Genomic DNA, 24,208 nt, shown 5'->3' on the forward strand with positions numbered 1-24,208 from the left:
AATGCTACGTCCCTGAGGCTTATGAAAAAGGTAAATGTTAAAATAAGGCGCTTACAGTAAAAAGTACACATGTATATAGAATTGCGGAAAAGCAGCATAAGTTGTCGTGAAAAAGAAAAATTAATCAATGTCGAATCGTGAAAAAGTGTAACTACAGAACTGTAGCTCTCCTGAAAAAAATATAGTGACAGACCGGACTGTCAATATATTTTACGGAGAGCTACAGTTCTGCAGCTAGAAAAGGTGGAACTGTGACGGTAATTTGTTAAAATGAAGTATCAAAGTAAAATTATGTCATAGTTGAGCTTCTATTTCTCACTTTCATATTTGGCATAATAGATATTTTGCTCTCCCTGTTTGCCCATCTGCTTATATAATTATTTTTCTCAGTCCCTCTCTTTTTCATTTGAACCGTTTTAAAATCGACACATTTGGTCACATACATGTATGTACATCGCTGGGTACTTGTCAACTTCCCTTACTTATGCAGCAATATACCTTCATCACCTCCATACGGAGTTTATATCTCTCTGTTGATTCCATACGCAAGAGCATGCTCTACGTATGTACACTCTAAAACGAGGTAAGATATATGGACAAACAAATTGATGAAACAAGAATTTCAGCAGTCTCGTTTAAAGTCATCATTTTGTAAATTCTATAGTCCATACAATGACCTTGTCAGCAAATGATGATTTACGTTTTATTTTTCATACTGATTGTTAGACCATTATCTATACACTGAATTGACGATGGATTTTTCCGCTATTTTCCGATCATGAAAAGGAGGTCACCGGCTGACCGGTCAGCAGGGAATGTTCACTCCTCTATGAGACCTGATCCTACCTCTGATGTTTCGGAGGTTCCTGTTTGCTCGCATGGACTTTTGAGCTTGAATACTGTTCGGTATCTCCAGATATTGCATCTTAAGCTTATGTGTTATACATGTATTACAATTTTTTTGTGGTCATATTATGATTTATAGATTTAACCAACCTTGAAGTATGTTAATCGAGCACGGATTTTTGTTGTAAGGTGGGTAAATCATCGTATTGACCTAAAAAACAATATTCTCATATTAAATGATACAAATCTTTCTTGATATTTTACATTGGCGAAGACACTAGCCAAATGCAATGAAAAATATTGTGAAAATAAACACAAAATGTATTAATTTGGAATTTCTTAATCTATTCAATAGATGAAACATTACTGTTATACTTCGGGATTTTTGTTCGTTTCATAAAGAACAGGGTAACAAGTCTACCATTTCAATACTGCGCAGAAGACAGAGCAGGCATATTGAAACAGAATTTCAATTATTTTAATTAAGATAGTTTGTAATAACGCCGATGTAAATTGAATAAATAAAATTAATACTTTAAAAACAATTTATAAAATTTTAACCCCTCTGTGTGGGAAAAATTTCGAATCATATGCGCGTGCTTAAATGATTCAAACAAAAATTTCAAAATATGAATAATAAAGCGTAGTTGCAAGAAAAAAAGAATTTATTTGTTGTAGGTTTGTAGCATATCCGGAAAGAATGGGTAATAGAGTGAAAATTAATTGTAGCTATCAAATACGCTGTGACATAAAAATGAATCCGAATAATGACATCAATATAACTGTTTTTTTTAATACAATAAATACAAGAAGAGAGGTAAAATTTGTGGGGACCCCGATACATTTTAACAGGTTTGTGAAAGTATTTCACTTTGTTGTTGGGGGGGGGGGGGTTGTTGTCGTGATTCGGATGTAGTTTAAGTAAGGTTAGTCTTCTTTCGAATGATTCCTGAGGCTTGTTCAACAGAGCGAGCACTGACGAACATTTCTATTGCAGGAATAAGGAATTTTGACTAGCGCTCGCTCTTTCTTAACAGGCCTCTGGTGAACGAGATAGAGCATTATTCACTGTTGGGGTCAGTTGATGCTATAAATAGAATATATCGGTTGACGAGACTTGTTTTTCATTGGATGCACTTTGATCTCTCGATCTTTAGTCACGTGTTCATTTTGGTGGGATTTTTCTGTTGTTCTTTTGTTCACAAGTCGCCATACTGGAAGTGAGTGTGATATGTTTCCGTTGAATCATTTGTCGTGTTTTAAAGTTGACATGGATTTTTGAATTCTTACACCGGGTGAGTTGTCTTGAAATGAATGCATTTTGTTCCATTTTGTAGCGCAAGTTTGATTTTGTTTGTTCCAAACTTGTAAAACTGAGTTTATCAGGACTGTGAACACAGGACAGTTGGGCAAATTTTCAAATATTTTTCCTTGTTTATCAGATGTACGTCCTGGACGATATCGGATATGGTGAAATGGGAAATGCCCAGTTGACGGTATCTCTTCATTCGAGCAGCGGTCTTTCTGTAGTCCTCGGCAGGTAAGATCACGTGACAGTCAGTTACAACGTGAACAAAATCGACACTGTTTAAGTAGTTCTTGGCAGTTACTTGGAATATGAAGATCGGGCTCATCGGGATCCTGGGGGCATATTTGATATTTTCAGCTGGGTGCACTATCAACCACCAAAAAAGGCTCACAATTGTCAAAAAAGGTCTATTGAGCATTTTAATTGAGAAGGCAGATTAAATTCATTCATCCAGCACAATCTCTTGATTAAGCTATATAGGCTATATAGCTTCATAAATACAAAAATGATAATAATACATGAAATAAAATATCAAAGAAATTAAGCATATCAGGTTTGTTGAAGGTTTTTCTTTCCTGATATCAAAGCACTTTTTCAAAAAGTTACAAACTCTCCTAAGTTCTTTATAAGTTTCAGTAATACTTGTAGGATTGATATATGTCAGCCAATAGTGTTTTACAAATTCATACAATGTATAACATTTAAAATTTTTTCAGTATATTGTGTGAATTATTGGTGTGTGAATCACAAATCGTGTAGGCATATTTTACATGAAGAGCGCTAGCGCTTCATCATTTAGTAGTTCTGTGTGATTTTTCACACACAATCTTGTCAACAGTGAACAATTTTTCATGAAGAGCCTAAAGCTTCATAAAAACTTCAAGTCTGTGTGATTCACACACCAATAATTCACACTAAACTGAAAAACATTCCTTATATTTACATTTTATATGTTTGGAAGCAACTAAAATATGCAAAATATTTGAATTTCTCGCTGCCCTATATTGTTGAAGTTTTACTAACGTCGCTGCAGCTTCATTGTGACGTCACGTTAATGCTTTGCGTTTCACATGTGTATTTCTACGCGTGATTTATAAAAAATGGTTTTCAAATCAATTTCACTGTTTGCTTACCAGAAAAACAGAGCGAATGTAAATATTATGCATTGAATATATCGTAATATTGTAATCTACATTGATCATAACTAGGACAATAAAGACGTACAAAATGGTTTTCATTTTCAATAAAAAATTATAACTTCAAATCATATTTCAAAGTTCTTTGTATGCTGAAAAGGCTGATATTGCCAGCATCAATTTCTTATAATATCTATCAAACACTCTTCTTGGAAGTTAATTTGCTACACTAAGAGTGTCCATTTCAAATTGAATAGATCTCCATTTCTTTAAAAGACTTTAGGCTTTCTGGAATACCGAGTCATTTATCACACATTACCTGTCTATGTCCTTTAGCTTTGTTACTATAGCCTTCTGATAAGCATCCTAGAAAGCTTCTAGGGTTCTTTTGGAAAATTCATTTCAGCAACTGCTAAATGAATATTGGTAACATGAATTTAAAAAAAAAAACAGCTTTGCATTAATTCAGCACTGAGTGGATAAGTTAAGTCCATTTAAAAAAATATTCAAATTATGACAACCGCGTTTATAGCACAATTAATCATTGTAAGACCAAGTTTTCCTTGACTTTTTCACATGGAACAAAAATGCAGGATTTGATGTTTAAAATGATATATTAGTTCGTAATAGAAGTATGATAGTTAAGAAAAATAATAAGATATAAAATGTAACATATATTATGAAAATAAAATGTAACATATATTATGAAACACTCTGTATATCAGCAAAATTATTGGGGGTGGCTTTCCTATATGGCCATGAAGATAGAAAAGAGTATGCTATGGTCAGTCAAAAGAATCAATTACAGAGGTCTGTTACAATGTCAATTACTAGATTTGACCACATATATTGAATTAGCTATATTTCTTTCTCTGGTTTATCCAAAATAGGTTGATTTAGCAATTATTATATTTGCCCATGCATGTATATGTGTAAAAAAAATTGTATCAGACAACATCAATTTAAAGCAATATGAGCTGCAACTCTGATGTCGAAAATTTTTGTTGCATAATTGTATAATTAACTATTTCAAAGACAAAGAAAAAGAATATTCATAAACTTTTGTTATACTCATACAATGTATTTGCAATCTGTAGCACTTTTTATAAGCTGTGGTAGAAGCAACATATTACATTATTGTTGTCCTATACAATGTTGATTTCTTAAAACATTTCTGTGACGTCATCTTTTGTTATTGTACAAAAGTCAATTTCCTTCCAAGACAACGTCCTAATTACTGTAGGTTCCAAAAAGATTCAATTTTTGGACAATAATTAAGTTAAAATCTGTGAAAACAACGAGCGAGGCAAATAAGTAAGCACCACGTAAAAGGCAATGACAAATCAAACAATTTAATATGAACAATGTAGGCAATGTAGGAAATTAGTAGCGTTAAATGTTAATATTTCACAAAAAATCCTATTGAAAATGGCACAAATAATCCAATGAATTGAATGTCTCAGATTCATTAAAAAGATTATGGCTCCAATTATAAATGGAAATCACCGTTCATTGCTATATAATCAGATATAATAGATTCATTTCACAATGATTGATCAATGGAACATATATAGAATCCATTGGACACAAAAGATGAACGAGAAGCATTGGTTTTCACTTCTTACACACAACCTTGGGCTTTTCGTTTATTGAAATATCCATTTTTTCCGCATTTAGCACAAAATTTGGCTTATGAAATTCCAACGAATTGTAATTTTCGGTGATTTATGAATCATTTGTACTAGATTGCATCTTTAATTGAAATATCCATTTGTTCTAGTCATTTAGCACAAAATTTAGGTAAAAATTCCAAAAAACATTTATGATTATTTGTCCAACTAAACTGCGTTTTAATCGAATATCTGTTGCTTTAAAATGGTAAAAACCCTTCCGAGTTTTTATTGCTCACAAAAGAGAATTGCATTTTTAAAAAATACATCAGGAATAATCTCTCAATTTCATAGAAAATGCTTTAATAAACAGTTGTTTGAGTAAAATCCTTCAAATAATATTGCTTTACAAAAATTACCTTTTAACGGGAACACTGTTTCTTGCAAATTCCGAAACATAAGAACATATATCTGGATTTCACATTAAAAACCTGAACTTAGGCATCTTGGTGTAATCAATAAATGGCATCGTCAAAACACCCTATTCTGAAGGTCTTTGTTCAAAATTAAAATGTACGTCTTCATCCGTTGTCATTGCGTTGTAAAATGAATAAATTGTAAAGAATTTAGAAGAACTGACTTTTACGCATGTGTAGTACATGTATATATAAAAAATGTCGCAATGCGGATAAATAAGACTAAACAAAGTTAATTTTCATATTTATCGATATAAAAGAGAAAATTGATAAAGACATAAAAAACCAAATATTGGTTTTCTTTGGCTAACTTGATGAACAGTGTGTCATCCAAGCAGAACGAGGCCTTACCTGTAGCTGTCCAATAAGTTAACAATGGAAGTTTTCGACAATGGTGAAATGTTTTAAGTAAGTTTAGCCTCAAACTGACCATTATGTCAGATATTAGACCCTCCTCGGCGCTAATGCGCCTCGGATCATTTAATATCTGACATAATGGACAGTTTTCGGCTTATAACCATTACTTATATAATCTTACATACTAGATTGTACAAAATAGGGCTGTCACGGTTCCAAAATTTTTCGGGTCGGGTCGGTTCTGATTTTTTTAGGTTCGGTTTCGGGTTTTTCGGGTAGGTATTGGAAATCATGATTCGTATTATCAACAATAAAAAGAATATTTTCATTTAATTTTAGAAATTGCAACATTATAACCAGTTTAAAAGCCTCCTGATTAGACAACAATTGTACCAAATTATTTAAATCACCTTATTATGTACTAAAATCTCTTTTTTGACGCCATTTTTATAGTGAATCTACTCTATTATACTAACCAATGAAAAAGACCTGAATTAATTGTTCCGCGGTTCCGGGTCATTTAAACGTGTTTTGTACAAAAGTTTCCTTCTGATACAGTTTTAATATTACTTTGTTCTAGTCTAATTCTATGCCCTTTTGGATTTAGAAAATCATAAAGGTTTGAATTATAAAAACATTTATCATGGTATAAACACATTTCAACAGCTAAATAAAATGGTCAAAAATGCATCATTTTGCTTTAAAGCCATATTGATCAAAAAAATATATTTTTGAAAAGTGCATAATTAATTAAAGAAATATACTTAAAACATTCAAATTAAAACTTTAATCATACAATTCTAATACGTTTAGAACATTGTTTATCAAATAAAGTTTATCTTTCTGTAATGTGTTTATTTAAATCTTTTGTATTTTCCCTAGTCTTTTTTGAGGATCCAAATTAAATTTGATATATTTAAAAATTGACTTAGATTTTGTTATTTACATGAAAAGTTCATTTTATATAAAATAATGATACAAATAACTTCTTATAATTCTAGTCTAATAATTTCACATACATACGCCATATATGGCTTTAAGGAAAGTCCATACTTTTACAGATCTGGTTTTAATTTTACACACCAATAAAAAAAAAATAATTATCATTTCTTTACAGAAATAATATATTTTTGGATGATTGATAATCATGCATGTAGCGGGTATATATTTGTTTATTATAGTGTCATGCATACAAGCATTTGATTTACATTTGTTATATACATTTGACATTATGGAAATTAACACTTTGTACTCTGTTCATTGGATCTATATGTCACAAAAACATGCAAACAAAGACACATGATTCTTAATTGCCTTTATGGACATAAAGCTTTTTAATGTTTTTAAACAAACAAACTAGAGATCTATTTTTGTTGATTTTAAGCATGTTTCTCCTTTTGAAATTTTATTTTTTAAAATTTTTGCAAAAAATGATTGAAAAATTTCATATTCCGAAATAGTGGGTATGTTTGTTTAAAGGCTGTTTTGTTATTTTTTTCTGGTCAACAATAATAAAATATGTGTTTTTGTTAACCTTAGATATTTACAATTATTGTTTTACATTTAGGTCAGTACAATGATTTAGCCATCTGACCGAGCCGAAGGGCGAGGTGAATTTGTACTTCGAAGATGGCTAAATCATTGTATTTACCGAAAAAAACAGCCAATAATTGTTTTATTGTATGATTCACTTATAGATAATATGTTACATCTCATTACTTGTTAACTTGCATTTTAAAAAAAGTCAATGGCACTAGAGAGAAGAGAAACAGAATTAAAATGTGAATAATCGTTCCAGTTGTATCAATTTGAAATGGTTTTTTATATCAATTTTAGATGTCATGAAAAAAATAATATAATGTCAGTATTTTTTGGATAGATTTTTAAAGAAAGGAGTATTATCAGGAAAAACTGAAAGCCAAAAAGTAAAAAACATGTTGTTCAGTAAAAGTGTTAGAGGGGGGTCCCTGCATCCCCTCTTACCACCCTCACCCTAAAATATATGTATTTGCTTATGTTTTTTTTTCGCATGAAAAAAAATTCACAGTTGTTTAAATAGCTTTCCAAAACAATTTATATCAATTTGGAATTTCCCAATCTATTTTTAGATCAATGTAGAGGAAATAAATCCTTGTATTGACATAGAATATCACATGCAAGTCAATACAATGTACCAGTAGTATTTTTCTATCATAGTTGGATCTCAGCCAATCAGAGAGATGGAAATTATTCAATCATATAATAAAATTCTTTATAGGTTTAAAGAAAAAAATGGTACATAAACAATTTAGATTTTGAGATTTGTAAAAATAGATATTTTCAAATATTCTCCTGGAAAATCAATTATTTTTTATTTTCACAAGTTTTCACATGAATTTGATGTGATTTGGTGCCTAGGGAAATAAAATATGATATTAGACTTCTTTATGATCAGTTTTGGCAACAAGATTAATTGCCACTTCTCCTAAGTATTAAGAATAAAATAAAAAAAATTGTGAAAGCAAGTGCAAAGATGTGTCAATCAAACCCACCAAAGAATTGGAAGTTTTAATAACTTTTAAATGAAATAAGATTTTTAATTTATTTTTGTGTGAAATGCTATTAAAATATATAAGTCGTAATATTATACAGAAAATATTAACTTCAAACCTCTGTCCATGCACCTTTAACATTAGACATAATGACATGAACTTTGACTTTGCCATAACAAATATGATTGTCTATCGTCAACATATTGCGTAAGCGGCCATTTTTTTTTGTGTTTATGACCTTTAAATGGGGCTTCAAAATAGATGTGCATCCCGATCCCAACCTTTTTTAAAAATTTGTTTTTTTTTCAAATGGTCATCTGGACCGACATTTTCTTAAATGCTATTGGTTCAGAGAAATTTTTAACTGCTTTGCCTACCGGACTAGCTTCGGAAGCTGAATCTGACCTACTTTTTCAGATGAGTGAACAGGTCAATGTTTTGGTACAGATCTCATTTCTAAGTAACTATGAGCCCTATGATGACCAAACTTGCATGGATGATACATCATGCACACTTTAGATGCTGGATCTGACCTACATTTTCCAGCATGAGTGAAGCACGTTAATGTTTTGGTTCATGTCCCATTTGTAACTCTGGACTCAAACTTTACTGCACTAAGGTTGATAGACTTAAATTGCTTCGGATGCTGGATCCCACAAACATTTTCCAGATAATGGACCAGGCAAAATTAATTAAGTAATGGGTGCAAGTTTATCTTGATGGGTGCCTAGTTTTAAGTTTTTGGATAGGTCTATTTCTAAGCAACTGCAAGCCGTATCATATCAAAATTGCATAAATTTTGCATTTCGGGATATAACTTGCGGGACTTTGCCTTACTTAAAGACAGCTTTCATTGAGGTGAACTTTGATCTCTGATTACCTATTAGTATGTTTTCATCTCCTTCCCAATTCTCTTACAAAGTGTTTCCTTTGTTAATTTGTTTGTTTGCCTTTTTTCACCTTATTCCTTCTTCTCAATTTCCCAGCACTTGGAACAGCATGCAAACAACACTGGAGTGGATTTCTTTGTTCTTTCTTTGTGAAGACTTCATTGTTGGAGATGGTATTAAAAAGACTTGGAGGAGGCTAGGCATATTGGATTGGAACAGCATGCCAACAACACTAGAGTGGAGGTATTGCTAATTCGTTAAGGAAAAGAAGAGGTGAGTTGGTTTCATTATCATTTTTGCACTCTTACTAATTAGTACTAACATTTCCCTCCCCTTCCTCACTCTCAGCACATATTTTTGTAGTAGTTCTTTCCTTTTGTTTTTTGTTCTTTGTCTAATCTTCTCTGTTCTCTCTTTGCCGGGACTTCATCGTTGGAAATGGTGCACATTAAGGCTGCGGGCTCTTCATCGTTGGAGGAGGCTGGGCATATTGGATTGGAACAGCATGCCAACAACGCTGGAATGGAGGTATTGCTTAGTTGTTAAGGAAAAGCAGAGGTGAGTTGGTTTCATTATCATTTTTGTACTCTTACTAATTAGTACTAACATTTCCCTCCCCTTCCCCTCTCAACACATTTTTTGTAGTAGTTCTTTCTTTTTGTTTTTTGTTCTGTTGTTTTTTCTTTGTCTAATCTTCTCTGTTCTCTCTTTGCCGGAATGTCATCGTTGGAGATGGTGCACATCGTTGGAGGAGGCTGGGCACATTGGATTGGAACAGCATGCCAACAACGCTGGAATGGAGGTATTGCTTAGTTGTTAAGGAAAAGCAGAGGTGAGTTGGTTTCATTATCATTTTTGTACTCTTACTAATTAGTACTAACATTTCCCTCCCCTTCCCCTCTCAACACATTTTTTGTAGTAGTTCTTTCTTTTTGTTTTTTGTTCTGTTGTTTTTTCTTTGTCTAATCTTCTCTGTTCTCTCTTTGCCGGAATGTCATCGTTGGAGATGGTGCACATCGTTGGAGGAGGCTGGGCACATTGGATTGGAACAGCATGCCAACAACGCTGGAATGGAGGTATTGCTTAGTTGTTAAGGAAAAGCAGAGGTGAGTTGGTTTCATTATCATTTTTGTACTCTTACTAATTAGTACTAACATTTCCCTCCCCTTCCCCTCTCAACACATTTTTTGTAGTAGTTCTTTCTTTTTGTTTTTTGTTCTGTTGTTTTTTCTTTGTCTAATCTTCTCTGTTCTCTCTTTGCCGGAATGTCATCGTTGGAGATGGTGCACATCGTTGGAGGAGGCTGGGCACATTGGATTGGAACAGCATGCCAACAACGCTGGAATGGAGGTATTGCTTAGTTGTTAAGGAAAAGCAGAGGTGAGTTGGTTTCATTATCATTTTTGTACTCTTACTAATTAGTACTAACATTTCCCTCCCCTTCCCCTCTCAACACATTTTTTGTAGTAGTTCTTTCTTTTTGTTTTTTGTTCTGTTGTTTTTTCTTTGTCTAATCTTCTCTGTTCTCTCTTTGCCGGAATGTCATCGTTGGAGATGGTGCACATCGTTGGAGGAGGCTGGGCACATTGGATTGGAACAGCATGCCAACAACGCTGGAATGGAGGTATTGCTTAGTTGTTAAGGAAAAGCAGAGGTGAGTTGGTTTCATTATCATTTTTGTACTCTTACTAATTAGTACTAACATTTCCCTCCCCTTCCCCTCTCAACACATTTTTTGTAGTAGTTCTTTCTTTTTGTTTTTTGTTCTGTTGTTTTTTCTTTGTCTAATCTTCTCTGTTCTCTCTTTGCCGGAATGTCATCGTTGGAGATGGTGCACATCGTTGGAGGAGGCTGGGCACATTGGATTGGAACAGCATGCCAACAACGCTGGAATGGAGGTATTGCTTAGTTGTTAAGGAAAAGCAGAGGTGAGTTGGTTTCATTATCATTTTTGTACTCTTACTAATTAGTACTAACATTTCCCTCCCCTTCCCCTCTCAACACATTTTTTGTAGTAGTTCTTTCTTTTTGTTTTTTGTTCTGTTGTTTTTTCTTTGTCTAATCTTCTCTGTTCTCTCTTTGCCGGAATGTCATCGTTGGAGATGGTGCACATCGTTGGAGGAGGCTGGGCACATTGGATTGGAACAGCATGCCAACAACGCTGGAACGGAGGTATTGCTTAGTTGTTAAGGAAAAGCAGAGGTGAGTTGGTTTCATTATCATTTTTGTACTCTTACTAATTAGTACTAACATTTCCCTCCCCTTCCCCTCTCAACACATTTTTTGTAGTAGTTCTTTCTTTTTGTTTTTTGTTCTGTTGTTTTTTCTTTGTCTAATCTTCTCTGTTCTCTCTTTGCCGGAATGTCATCGTTGGAGATGGTGCACATCGTTGGAGGAGGCTGGGCACATTGGATTGGAACAGCATGCCAACAACGCTGGAATGGAGGTATTGCTTAGTTGTTAAGGAAAAGCAGAGGTGAGTTGGTTTCATTATCATTTTTGTACTCTTACTAATTAGTACTAACATTTCCCTCCCCTTCCCCTCTCAACACATTTTTTGTAGTAGTTCTTTCTTTTTGTTTTTTGTTCTGTTGTTTTTTCTTTGTCTAATCTTCTCTGTTCTCTCTTTGCCGGAATGTCATCGTTGGAGATGGTGCACATCGTTGGAGGAGGCTGGGCTCATCTACGATAGGAACAGAATGCCAACAACGCTGGAACGGAGGTATTGCTTAGTTGTTAAGGAAAAGCAGAGGTGAGTTGGTTTCATTATCATTTTTGCACTCTTACTAATTAGTACTAACATTTCCCTCCCCTTCCCCTCTCAACACATTTTTTATAGCAGTTCTTTCCTTTTGTTTTTTGTTTTGTTGTTTTTTCTTTGTCTAATCTTCTCTGTTCTCTCTTTGCCGGAATGTCATCGTTGGAGATGGTGCACATCGTTGGAGGAGGCTGGGCACGTTGGATTGGAACAGCATGCCAACAACGCTGGAGTGGAGGTTTTTTTTCTATTTCTTTGATGTTAGGTCTCTTTGTTATTTTAGCTCTTACTTTTTGGTTTATATTTTGTTTTCTTTGTTAGTATTTGTTGTTATTTGTTATTTGTTCGTAAGGTTTTATTATAATTGTTGTTTGTTTATTGAGTTGTTTTAATAGTTTTTTGTTTGTGAGGGTTGTAAAAGTTGTTAATTTTCATGTTTTATTTGTTAATTGTTACACTATGTTTTTAATGGTTTTTTTTTTACTTGACATTGTTATGAGTTTCAATTATTTGTTATTGAGGCATTCTTGAGTTTTACTTGTTAGGAGCTTAAGTTATTTGCTTTTGTTGTGATTTTTAATTATTTGTTATTGTTATGAGTGTTAGTTAGTTGTTATTGTTATGAGTTTTATTTAGTTGGTGCAAGTTATTTGTAATAATTATGAGTTTTAGTTATTTGCTTTAGTTGAGATTTTTAATTATTTGTTATAATAGTTATGAATTTTTGTTAATTATTATTGTTGTTTTACTAGTTAGGAGCTTAAGTGCTGTTGTTTGTGATTTATTATTTGTTTTTGTTATGAGTGTTAGTTAGTTGTTCTTTTTATGAGCTTTAATTAGTTGTTATGAGTTTAGTTATTCGTTATAGTTATGTATTTTAGTTATTTGCTTTAGTTGAGATTTTTAATTATTTGTTATAATAGTTATGAATTTTTGTTAATTATTATTGTTGTGATTTTTATTTGTTATTGCATTTATTATTCCTAAGAATATGTCTAATGTTCATTGTTGCATTGTGCATTAGCATCAAAATTAGACATGTTGGATAAGGAGGAAACAGTGTGTTTCACCCAAAGCACCTGTCTTATTGAGGGCCTTATTACATTAAAACTCGGTTAATAAAACGAAGTCACTGGGACCTTTGACATAACTTTGCTATATCCATAATTTGTTATATCCGTGTAATGATTTTAGTAAAATTTATATAGCTAGGGACTGAATATAATTTCACTATTACCTATGAATTCATAATATCTGTGTTTGTACCAAACAAGTTTTACTCAGTATCTATTATTTCAGGTCTATTTTAAAATTTTGTTAGTATTTTATAGTTGGACAATTCACTAAAGAAGAAGAGAAATAAGCCAAATTCTAAACCATCATCTATAAGGTAAGATAGAAAATATTGAATTGCTAATAGTTGAAAAATACAGTAAAATTTGGTTAAAACGAAGTCACAGGGACCTATAAAATTACTTCACTATATCTATAATTCGTTATATCAGTATAAGGAATTCATTAAATTTATTAAGCTCTGAGATCCAAGATAATTTTGCTATAACCGTAAATTGCCAATATCCTCGTTCGTACTCAACAAGTTTTGCTGTATATAGAAAACTGAAATGAAGTATTATTGTTAGATTATAGATTTATAATGTTCCATTTCAAATCAATAATATACAGCCAAACTTCATAGTAGTCATCTTTATACAGCAGAGATCTTTCTTAGGTGGTCATTTTATTTTTTTCAATGAAATATCCTATAAAACTTTATTATAAGTGGTCACTTTTATTATGCATTCATTTTAAACAAATCAAAGACCAAAAATTTAGGAACAGAATAAAAATGTAAATCTAAGAAATTAAGGAAATGAAATTTAAGTTGAAAGGGACTGACTAGGGTATTTTAGTGTAAAATGCATGCAGTGAAATAGAGCTGTTGATATTTTTAGCACATGCACCCAACTGACGTTGGTGGAAAAGCAGATGCACTCCACTTGACTTGGTGGAAACAGCAGATGCGCCCAACTAGCCTTTGTGGAAACAGCAGATACACTCCACTGGGCTTGGTGGAAACAGCAGATGCACTCCACTGGACTTGGTGGAAACAGAAGATGCACCCAACTGGACTTGGTGGATACAGAAGATGGACCCAACAGGACATGATGGATACAACTGGAGGAGACTTGCCTGATGATGTTGACCTTCCAAACAAGACATATCAAACGAGATAATGACACTGATCAGGTAAATGTGTATGAGATAATCAAAAATATTATACTTTCATGTAAATTAGTTGAATCTGAGTGGTGGAGAAACATCTGTTAAAAAAACACTATTACCCACTTAATAATGAAGACATGCCCTCCAGCATAGCAACAGTCAACATTGCTTGACGACGGGTGCTATTCCCAAAAATAGCGACTGCACAGAATTTATGCATGTACGGTTCACTGTGAACTGTGGTATTTGTGAACATGGTTCACAAATACATATGTATTTGTATAAAACGTTCAGTATAATATACACTCAACTACATACAATATTTATATATTAAAGATCATTTAATTAACCATGTCAAATTTACTAGCTGACTTTTTATTTTTAGCCTACTTATTTTTAGCTCTACTGGTCAGTGACAAGAAAGCTTGTGATCGTAAACAAGGGCATGACATGGTGGAAACAGCTGGAGGAGACAGGGCCATTGGATGCTAATCTTCCAAGATGTGGAAACAGCAGATTCCTCAACAAGACATGTGTTACAGCAGAAGCATCCAACTGGACATGGATAGAAACAACTTGATGATGCATAGCTAGTACTTGCTGATCGTCCAAGATGTGGAAACAGCAAATGCGCCCAACAGTTCATGGTGAAAACAGTAGATGAACCCAAAAGGACCTGATAGAAACAACTGGAGGAGGAATAGCCAAAGGATGCTGATCTGACATTTATCAGGTATGTGACATTATCATAATCTAGGATCATTTTATTAACAAAGTCAAATTAACTAGCTGGCTAAAATTTTAGGTGGTCTTATTTCTTAAAGTCAGCAATAGTTGAATTTTGTTATGGTGTTCAGCTAGATAAACCATCTCTTTACACCAATATTGAATTTTTGCTTAATAATATAAAACATATATGTTTAACCACTATTGAGACAACATAACAATTATTTTAAAAGTTAATTGAGGATTTTCCTTAAAAACTTCAGTGATGTATTTTCTCCAATTATTTTCTTCTGACTTTTACTGCAGCTGCAGCCAACAGAACCTTGTGGAAACAACTGGAATAGACAAGCTTGATGAACCTCTTTTAAGATGGGAAAACAATGATTTTCCAATATGCGAAAACACCAGCTACACCCAAAAGGAATTGGTGGAAAGATGAGAAAACAGCAAATTCTTCTAAAAAGACTTAGTGAAATAAATCTTGAGGATTTATTGAGGATCTTGAGGCCATTATTAATATTGAGGCAAACTTGATAAACAATGATAATCAAATATGTGAAAACACCGGCTACACCCAAAAGGAATTGGTGGAAAGATGGGAAAACAGCAAATACTTCTAAAAAGACTTGGTGAAATAAATCTTGAGGAGCCAAGGCCATTATTAATATTGCGGCAAACTTGATGGACAATGATAATCCAATATGTGAAAACACCAGCTACACCCAAAAGGAATTGGTGGAAAGATGGGAAAACAGCAAATACTTCTAAAAAGACTTGGTGAAATAAATCTTGAGGAGCCAAGGCCATTATTAATATTGCGGCAAACTTGATGGACAATGATAATCCAATATGTGAAAACACCAGCTACACCCAAAAGGAATTGGTGGAAAGATTGGAAAACAGCAAATACTTCTAAAAAGACTTGGTGAAATAAATCTTGAGGAGCCAAGGCCATTATGAATCTTGAGGCAAACTTGATGGACAATGATAATCCAATATGTGAAAACACCAGCTACACCCAAAAGGAATTGGTGGAAAGATGGGAAAACAGCAAATACTTCTAAAAAGACTTGGTGAAATAAATTTTGAGGAGGCAAGCCATTATGAATCTTGAGGCAAACTTGATGGACAATGATTATCCAATATGTGAAAACATCAGCTACACCCAAAAGGAATTGGTGGAAACAATAAACACAGACAAGCTTGATGGACAATGATCCTCAAAATGTAGATGTTCCCAACAAGACTTGGTGGAAACACCTGGAGGACAATTTATGCCTGATGGATGTTGACTTTTTCACCAAGACATACCACAGTGAATAGCTGATACTGATCAGGTATATGACATTATCATATTCCAAATCATCTTATTTTTCATATTAAGCAAGGTCAAGGTAAATACATGTACTCAATTCACATATTGAATACAATTTTTTAATATCGGATGCTAGGGGCATTCTGCCCACCTTGTTCTCCTATCTTCTTTCACATTTTGTGTTGCTGTTGCATGGTACAGTGGTATTTAAGAAAATCTGCTACAGAGTAGCATAGTATAAAGAAGTTGATCCTAATGTTGTGGGTTCGAATCCCACTGTGGGACAAGAAGACCAGTCTTTTACTGAGATCATATAAACTGTGGTGACATGTTGCAGTAGGTGCAAAAAAAAGTCCCTCATTGCTCTTTTAGCCTTAATACCAAGTATAGGTCTACATTTGTAGCCCTTCCCTGAAAAATGTTGCATTGCTATTTGAGTGAAAACAGCGATTTTTTTCCACCAATTGGGAATGGGTCCGATACCAGTTGAATTGGGAAAAATAACATCGAAGAAAAACAGGCAAATTTTCTCTCATTTATGCAAATGCAGTGTATTTCGCCTTTGTTCTAAATTAATTACCTATTACTCCTTGTTTCAAAGAATAAACAACAAGTACTTATTGTTTTTTATATCAACGTCCCATGCTTTGACATTTTTATGCTTTCAGTTTGTCAAAATGTATGACACTACGCTGTTTAACCCACATGTCCCGCCAACTTACGACTTTCTCTACTTTCGATTTAAGCGGAAGTGATCAATTAGTCAACTTGTACAATGTTTCATTTAACAAGAAATACGATGTTGTCGAAGTCTGTTGCATCACAATTGAATTGGGAATTTTTAGTCACAGAAGGGAATTATTAACGTTTTTTGGCAACTTATTTTATCGGTACCAGATAAGGAAAAAAAACGCTAGGGGCTGTCTGATTTTGTTATTATATACAACAGAAACAACAGCTATAAAAAATGTTGTTTGACTTAATGCCAAATAGCTTAAGTCACTAAGGCGACCATTTTAGTTTTACGGATTTTTTTTCAAGAAAGGTCAAGTCGGAGGACGAAATAAAAAAAAAAAAAAAGACAAAAATCATACCTGTCAACTTTTCTGATTTTCTTTTTAAGGGGGGGGGGGGGGGGGGGGTAAGAAGCTAGCAACGAACTTTTTCACATATAAAAAGTCACACATTTCACTGAAGTAGTATAAAACAAAACAAAATAAACAACTTACAAGATAATTTTTTTTAATATTAATACACATTACATGTATAAATGTAGTTATTTATAAAGATTACAACTTTTTATTCAAACATTGTTTATGAGTACCGTGTAATATTTGAAATTATTAAAAAAAAAATTATGTTCTTCACTGTATAGTGTTTGCACGTTCATTTGAGTGTCATTTGAATAATATTCAGGGTAAATATTAAAGTTTAACTTGGCAATTAAAAGAATTAATAATATTCTGCAGAAGTTTCCAGCTTTTAAAAATCAATTATAAGGAGCAAGAGAACTGTTTCCTGGATTTAATAAAGATCTGAAATTGAAGGAATTGGAAGTACCTGTTAGCCAAACTTAAAACTTTATACATTTTCAAAAAATAACATGCGTAATCTATTGAGAATGAATAAGATAGATTCTTAGATCCTGAATTCTTTTTTTTACTCTTAGTACCTATGATATCAAAGCATTATTAATTGTAGTCCGGTTCCAATCTGCTAATATTATATTAAAATTGTTTATTTGGCTACATAAATTCAATGAATTAGAGGGTCAAGTTGCTCTGCAGTTTCAAGGGCTTTTATATGCTGATGTTGATGTAGGATTTGCAAAGTCATTGTATCCGCGGTGTTCCCTCTACAGACTCTTTATAGCTACCATGTACTTGGTTAAATTAATAATAGAGTACTGTAGTTAATGTCTTTCCTGGTATATTTATGGAGGAATTGTTTTGTTTTAGGTGCTTATATACCTGTATACTTGTTTGCAGCAAAGATCAAGTAATCCATATCGTTATTTACCGTCCTTTTTGCAAAATTTCCACATCTGGTATCTATGTCTTTGATAAAAACACTTTTAATGAGGATAATGAGCAATTACAACTGCAAATGCATCTGGTAGCACGGTTGACACCTTGATTATTACCTATTATCAGTGGCAATTAACAGATTAGCTACCGGTAAACACTGCATGACAGCCATTTTTGTTTTGACTTGTCGGTATTTTACAAATCGAAGTATAGATACAACTAAAAAAATAGAGAGAGACATGCGATAGGGAGGGTTCAGAATTGGTAGACTCTCGATAAAATCAAAGTTGACAACTCACCTTTTTTTACCATTCTGCACTTGTGTTTTTTTTTTCGTTTTTGACTGATTTGCTTTTATAAAACACAGGTTTGACACGAGCAGATTGAAAAATTCCGATTTTATTTTTTTTTTGAAATGCAAATTTTTAATGCCAAATAGCTAAGTCACTAAACTAAGGTGTTGTGAAAATATGGTGATCTACAATACTGTATTGATTTCTGCTTTTTCCTAGCCTTAGAGCTCAGGTGAGCAATGTAGCATATAGGTCTCTTCTTAATTTATTTTATTTAAACCTGACAATAACCTCTTGCCTTGTTCATTTACAGAGAATCAAAGGAACTTTTAGAAGGAACATCCTTGAGATCATGTGTGTGGATGAAGAAGCAGGAATTAATTAATGATTAATCCACACCTTTAAAGCACTGATTTAAATCCATTTTAGTAACAATGTTTTTTTCAAAGACTTTTTAAAAAATATATATTTATGTAAAGGGTGTCCGAATTATGTCAGGGTATGGGGTCGCCCATTCGGACACGTGGGTTCTCTACGGGTACTCCGTCTTCCTCCCACACTGACCCCCTGCTTTTCTTTTTTTCTTCATTAGCTATATATTCATATTGTTAAGATGAAGTAGTTGAAGGCTAGTTGTAAGTAGGTTTTTACGATACCCTGGGGCATTACTGGTTGGAACTTAAGTTCCTTCACCGCCACGGCTGCCAGGCTGGCTCGGGGAGGAGAAGCTGAAAGGGACTAGTTGGAGGCTACTTTGTCTTTTATTATCTTTTTATTATTATGCCAATGAGATAATAGTTTGTTATTGTAATTGTTTTGATGAAGTTAAATATGTTTCAGCTGATGTAATGATTGTATAATAGGACATAAGTATTCATAGAATGTGTAAATTCTGTCAGCTGTTGTAGAAAGAATAATTTGTATATACTAAGTAGTCACCTTTTCGTTATTAGCTTATAGTGAAATTGAATGCCCTATATATACTGATGTGATTAAATATGCTGTGAAAGAAATGAATATAAAATTGTATATTGCATTTGAAAAGTAAAATAGTGATTTGCGTCAATGACAAATGTTAAATTGCCGGTAATTTGTAAATGTTAATTTGTGATTTGTTAATGTTATATCAATGATTTAAAATGTTAAATTGTGATTGTTTAATGCAATTGTAAATTGTTGATGTGAAAATGTATATTGTTGTGTTGAAATTTGAATTTATTTTTATCTCATTGGCAAGTTTTGTGCCAAAAAAAAAAAAACAAGGAAAAAGAAAAAAAGAAAGAAAATTAAAACAAAAAAAAAAAAAAAAAAAAAAAAAAAAAAAAAAAAAAAAAAAAAAAAAAAAAAAAAAAAAAGAAAAAAAAAAACAAAAAAAAAAAAAAAAAGAAAAAAGTGAGAGAGAAAGAAAAAAAAATGGGAAAAAAAAGGCACAAAACTTTTAATGCTGCCTGCTTGAATTAACATGTTATTTCAAGCAGAAGGTTCCAAGCCCTTAAAAAAGCAGAGGAGAAGTTTTGGTGTTTATATGTACATTACTGAATGTACGTACTATGGAGTGCTACCAGGTAATTTAATGAACACTCAAATGATCAAACTTTTAAAAAATCATTGTAAAATATCAGTTCATCTGGTATGTACAATGCATCAATTATCTTGTCAAACAATTTCTAGCAAATAGTATCTTCAATTATCTAGCAGTCTTTTGCTGAAGTGAATGCAAAAACATTATTTTCATATGCAACTTAATTTGTTGATCCTTCGAATGAATATTAACACTTTTGAGTTGATGCCTACAAGTTGAAAAAAAACTCTTATTCTTATATTCAAACTAGTTTTAGTTGTAATTCTTTTCCACAGTTATTTTAAAAAGGGGACATAGATTAATTTGGAGTTCATATTTTCTGAACATAATACATGTTTCATAACTCACATGTTATTATAGCATAGCATTTCCAATAAAACATATTTTTTTAACTACCAATTTTTGGACTCATTTGATTCACACATCTGAGTGTTTGACAAACACTTCTTGTTTCATTTTGCTTATAAGTAAATGAACATAAGACAGTGGACATCCATGTCCATCTCTACATGTAATTTTAGATTTTCCCGGTATAGATATTATAGAGTTACTTTTTTCCACGGGGTCATAATTCCGTGGAATCTCAATTTCTGTTTCATCCGTGAGTTGAAAATTACGCATATTTCTTAGACTGCCACTATATGCCTTACATTTATATAAGTACACTTGGACAAATTTACGTGGAAAATTTGTGACTGCGTAAATTAATACCACGCGGAAAAATGTATTTCTACAGTATCTGAATTCCATGTGAAGCATTCATACCCCTCAATGTTTGGCCAACCTACATACTTCAAGCTATGATTTGAAAAATATGAATCTGCACCATACAGGAATGATAAAATCTATCTTTTTTGGTGTTCTTGAGAAAATTGATTTTTCATATGATGTGTTATATGCCTATCAAATTGACAAAACTATTTTGTCACAGAAGGAGGATGTGCATTTAATTGTTTCTCTGTAAGATTGTCATTGACAAGCTGCCGAGTTATCAGGTGATATCTGAGGAGCAGCACAAGGACTTTCATGCTCTGCTCATACAATCTATACAGTACCTAAGAACATACTTCAAGGTTCAAAATGCTGCTGAACTGCAAGGCTGTCATATCAAGGTTCACAAAGATTTTTTGATTTATATTGTATCTACTTTTGTAATGCATACACTATAGATTGAACAATGATGTGTTCATAATTATACATTACCATATATAATAATTATACACCCTTCAAAAAAGGGAGGGCATACTGCTTTGCTGCTGCCTGTTGGTCAGTCAGACTGTCGGTCCACCAAGTAGCATACCGGTTCACTTTCTTCGCAGCAGTTGCACATACTGAAATGAAATTTGATATACAGATTTATCATAAAAATGTCTAAGTCAAGTTTTGTTTCGAGTACGATCAACCTATTGATGACAGAGTTTTGCCCCTTGGACTTGGAAAAATTCCAATCATTTGGAGGAGGGGGCATAATTGTTTTACAAACATCTCTTGTTTTATATAATGTTCATTGTCCTAATTTTTTTTTTCATTTTTATTCACAGATTCCTGTCTCATTTCAATGAAATAAATTGAAGTGAAGTAGAACAGCATAGTTTATGCCTTAAAGATGCACATGAGGGTGCCTCCTACATGAGGTAATAGTCACAGTCCTGATATTTGGTTTCTGAACAGATGAAGGACCTTTTGACATTTCTGGAGTCAACACCTTTCTAGTTCCTCCATAATTGCAGCAGGAGAAGAGATAAATGATCTTTGCTTTGAGGTATGGATATAATTCTTGTTGTTATACTATATAACAGAGACAAACATTACAAGTTTTAAAAGGCTCTATATTTTTTAAAATGCTTCAAACCCATTAAAAAAAGGGGAAGGGGGTTATTGTGAATATGGTCAGGGTAAAGTGATTGTCATGGTTCTGGTTATAAGAGTGGCACGCTATTGATAATTTAGTAAAAATAAAAATTATATGTTTTTGCTAATATACTCCGAGATCTTAGGACGTGTCAGCTGACAAGGATGATGTTCCCAAACTTTGCAGTGTCCATCATATAGAATTACATCAAAATCAATTCGTAAATAAATACCTGAAAAATTCAGAAACTAGGTAACTATGATCAGACTTTCTAAGAAACATTTCAAGACTCCAAGGTACATCAACTTACAAGGTAGTTGGTTGTTAACATCCCTCCCATTAGAGATTTTTTTACACTATATAGAGATGTCATCACATACCATCAAATGGCTTCAGATTTAGACCTTTACTCAGGACTTGAGGTCATTGAACAGTTAGAGATCTTTTACTGCAGAGTCTGGGATGCCAATGCCTGCTCTGACACATGGATTGGGGTGTTAAAGTATCATTCAAAAAACTTGCAACTTTCATTTCACTGTGCCTAGTGCTTAGCAAAGGAACACTTGCTACCTATTTTTTGTCAACTTAGGTTAGTTGCTTCCAGGGATTGAACCCAGGACCCTGTTCAGGGAGCAAACTCTTCATCAACTGAGCTACTGTCATGGTACAACTCACAAGGTTGAACGATTGTAAACCTCAGCATGCGAAATGATGAGCTAAATGTTATAAAACAAGGTTATTCATAAAATTCACAAAATGGTTCATGGTGACCAAACTTTTAGTTGACACACTTCAAGGCCCAAAGATGCATCAGCTGACAAGTTTTGAAGATCAGTGGCATCATAATGTCCAAGATATGCATTAAAATTAATCTTTAAAAAAATGCGTTTGTGAAACACTATGCGCCGGGTGGCAACAAAGTTCCAAAAAAATATTTTTAGCATATAGGTCAAGGTCACAAGGTCATTGACCTTGGTGTCATTTGAAAGAGCGTAATTAGTTGAGTATGCATACCAAATATGAGGTCTCTATCTCTAACGGTTCTAAAGTTATGGAGAAGGTTAATGTTGACAAAAGACAAACAGATAAACAGACAAACAGATGAGACAAAACAATATATGCCTCGGACCTATTGATCAGGGCGCATAATTAATACCTGCAAAATTTAAACAAGAGGCTCATGGTCTACATCGCTCAACTGAATTGCTTTGACCATGCTGTTCTTAACCAGATTTCCTCCTTGTATTGTAATACATGATGCTTCCACATAAGTTTCAGCTTTTCTGGCCCTGTAGTTCCTGAGAAGCAGACTTTTAGAGTTTTTCCTATACATTTCCATATAAAACTTTTATTCCCTATTGTGGCCCCACCCTACTGCCGGGGGGTAATGAATTGAACAATTTATAATATATGCTACCCAAAGATACTAATTCACATAAGTTTTAGTTTTTCTTGTCCAGTGTTTTTTGAGAAGATTTTTAATTTTTTTTTCATATATAAAACTTTGATTCCCTAGTGTGGCCCTGCCAAACCCCCGTGGGTCATGATATGAACAATTTAGAATCAATGCTACCCAAGTTTTAGTTTTTCTGGTCCAGTTGTTTTTGAGAAGAAAAATAAAAAAAAAATTCCAATATTTTTCTATGTAAAACTTTGAATATATGGCCTACCCAAAGGGGTCATGGTTTGAACTTTAAAATCTACACTAAGGTGCTTCCACATAAGTTTTTCTTTTGTCCAGTGGTTTTTGAGAAGAAGATTTATAAAAATCTTTTTCCTATATATTTCTATGTAAAACTTGGGATTCCCTATTGTAGCCCCACCCAACACCCCGAGGGTCATGATTTGAACAATTTGGAATCTACACAACCCCGGGATGCTTCCACTTAAGCTTCAGATTTACGGACTCAGTGTTTCTTGATAAGAAGAATTTTTTAAAGCTATTTTTTTCTTGATTATTCCTCCTAATAAGACTTGGCCCTTTAGCATTATTTACTCCCCTTCATCCAAGGATACTTTATAAGTTTGGTTTAAATTAGCCCAGTGGTTTTTGAGAAGTTCAAAAAAAAAGTTTACAGATATTTTTCAGTAAAACAGAAAAAATGTGATCAGAAAAGCTCAACTGAGCATTTGACCAGTAGGTAAGCTAAAAGTACATCACCGTGAAGTATAAACTTCTCTCCCCAACTGCTGAAGGTCTACAAGAAAAACTCGATATACTAAGTACATACTGTAAGGACTGGTGTCTCAAAGTTAATACAAAGAAAACAAAAATGT

General features: G+C 33.1%; 1 long non-coding RNA gene across 1 annotated transcript; it reads left to right on the top strand.

Annotated features, from left to right (window-relative positions):
- The first annotated feature begins 13,200 nt into the window (after positions 1-13,200).
- Positions 13,201-15,341, top strand: LOC134241951 (uncharacterized). Its single transcript, XR_009986770.1, has 4 exons — positions 13,201-13,303; positions 13,866-14,160; positions 14,537-14,869; positions 15,169-15,341. It is a non-coding gene; the product is annotated as an uncharacterized LOC134241951 (long non-coding RNA).
- Positions 15,342-24,208: the final 8,867 nt, after the last annotated feature.

Source organism: Saccostrea cucullata, unplaced genomic scaffold (genome assembly GCF_032062105.1).
Source record: "Saccostrea cucullata isolate Sc308-1 unplaced genomic scaffold, CSIRO_AGI_Scuc_v1 ctg438, whole genome shotgun sequence".
In the NCBI taxonomy this organism is placed as follows: Eukaryota; Metazoa; Mollusca; class Bivalvia; order Ostreida; family Ostreidae; genus Saccostrea; species Saccostrea cuccullata.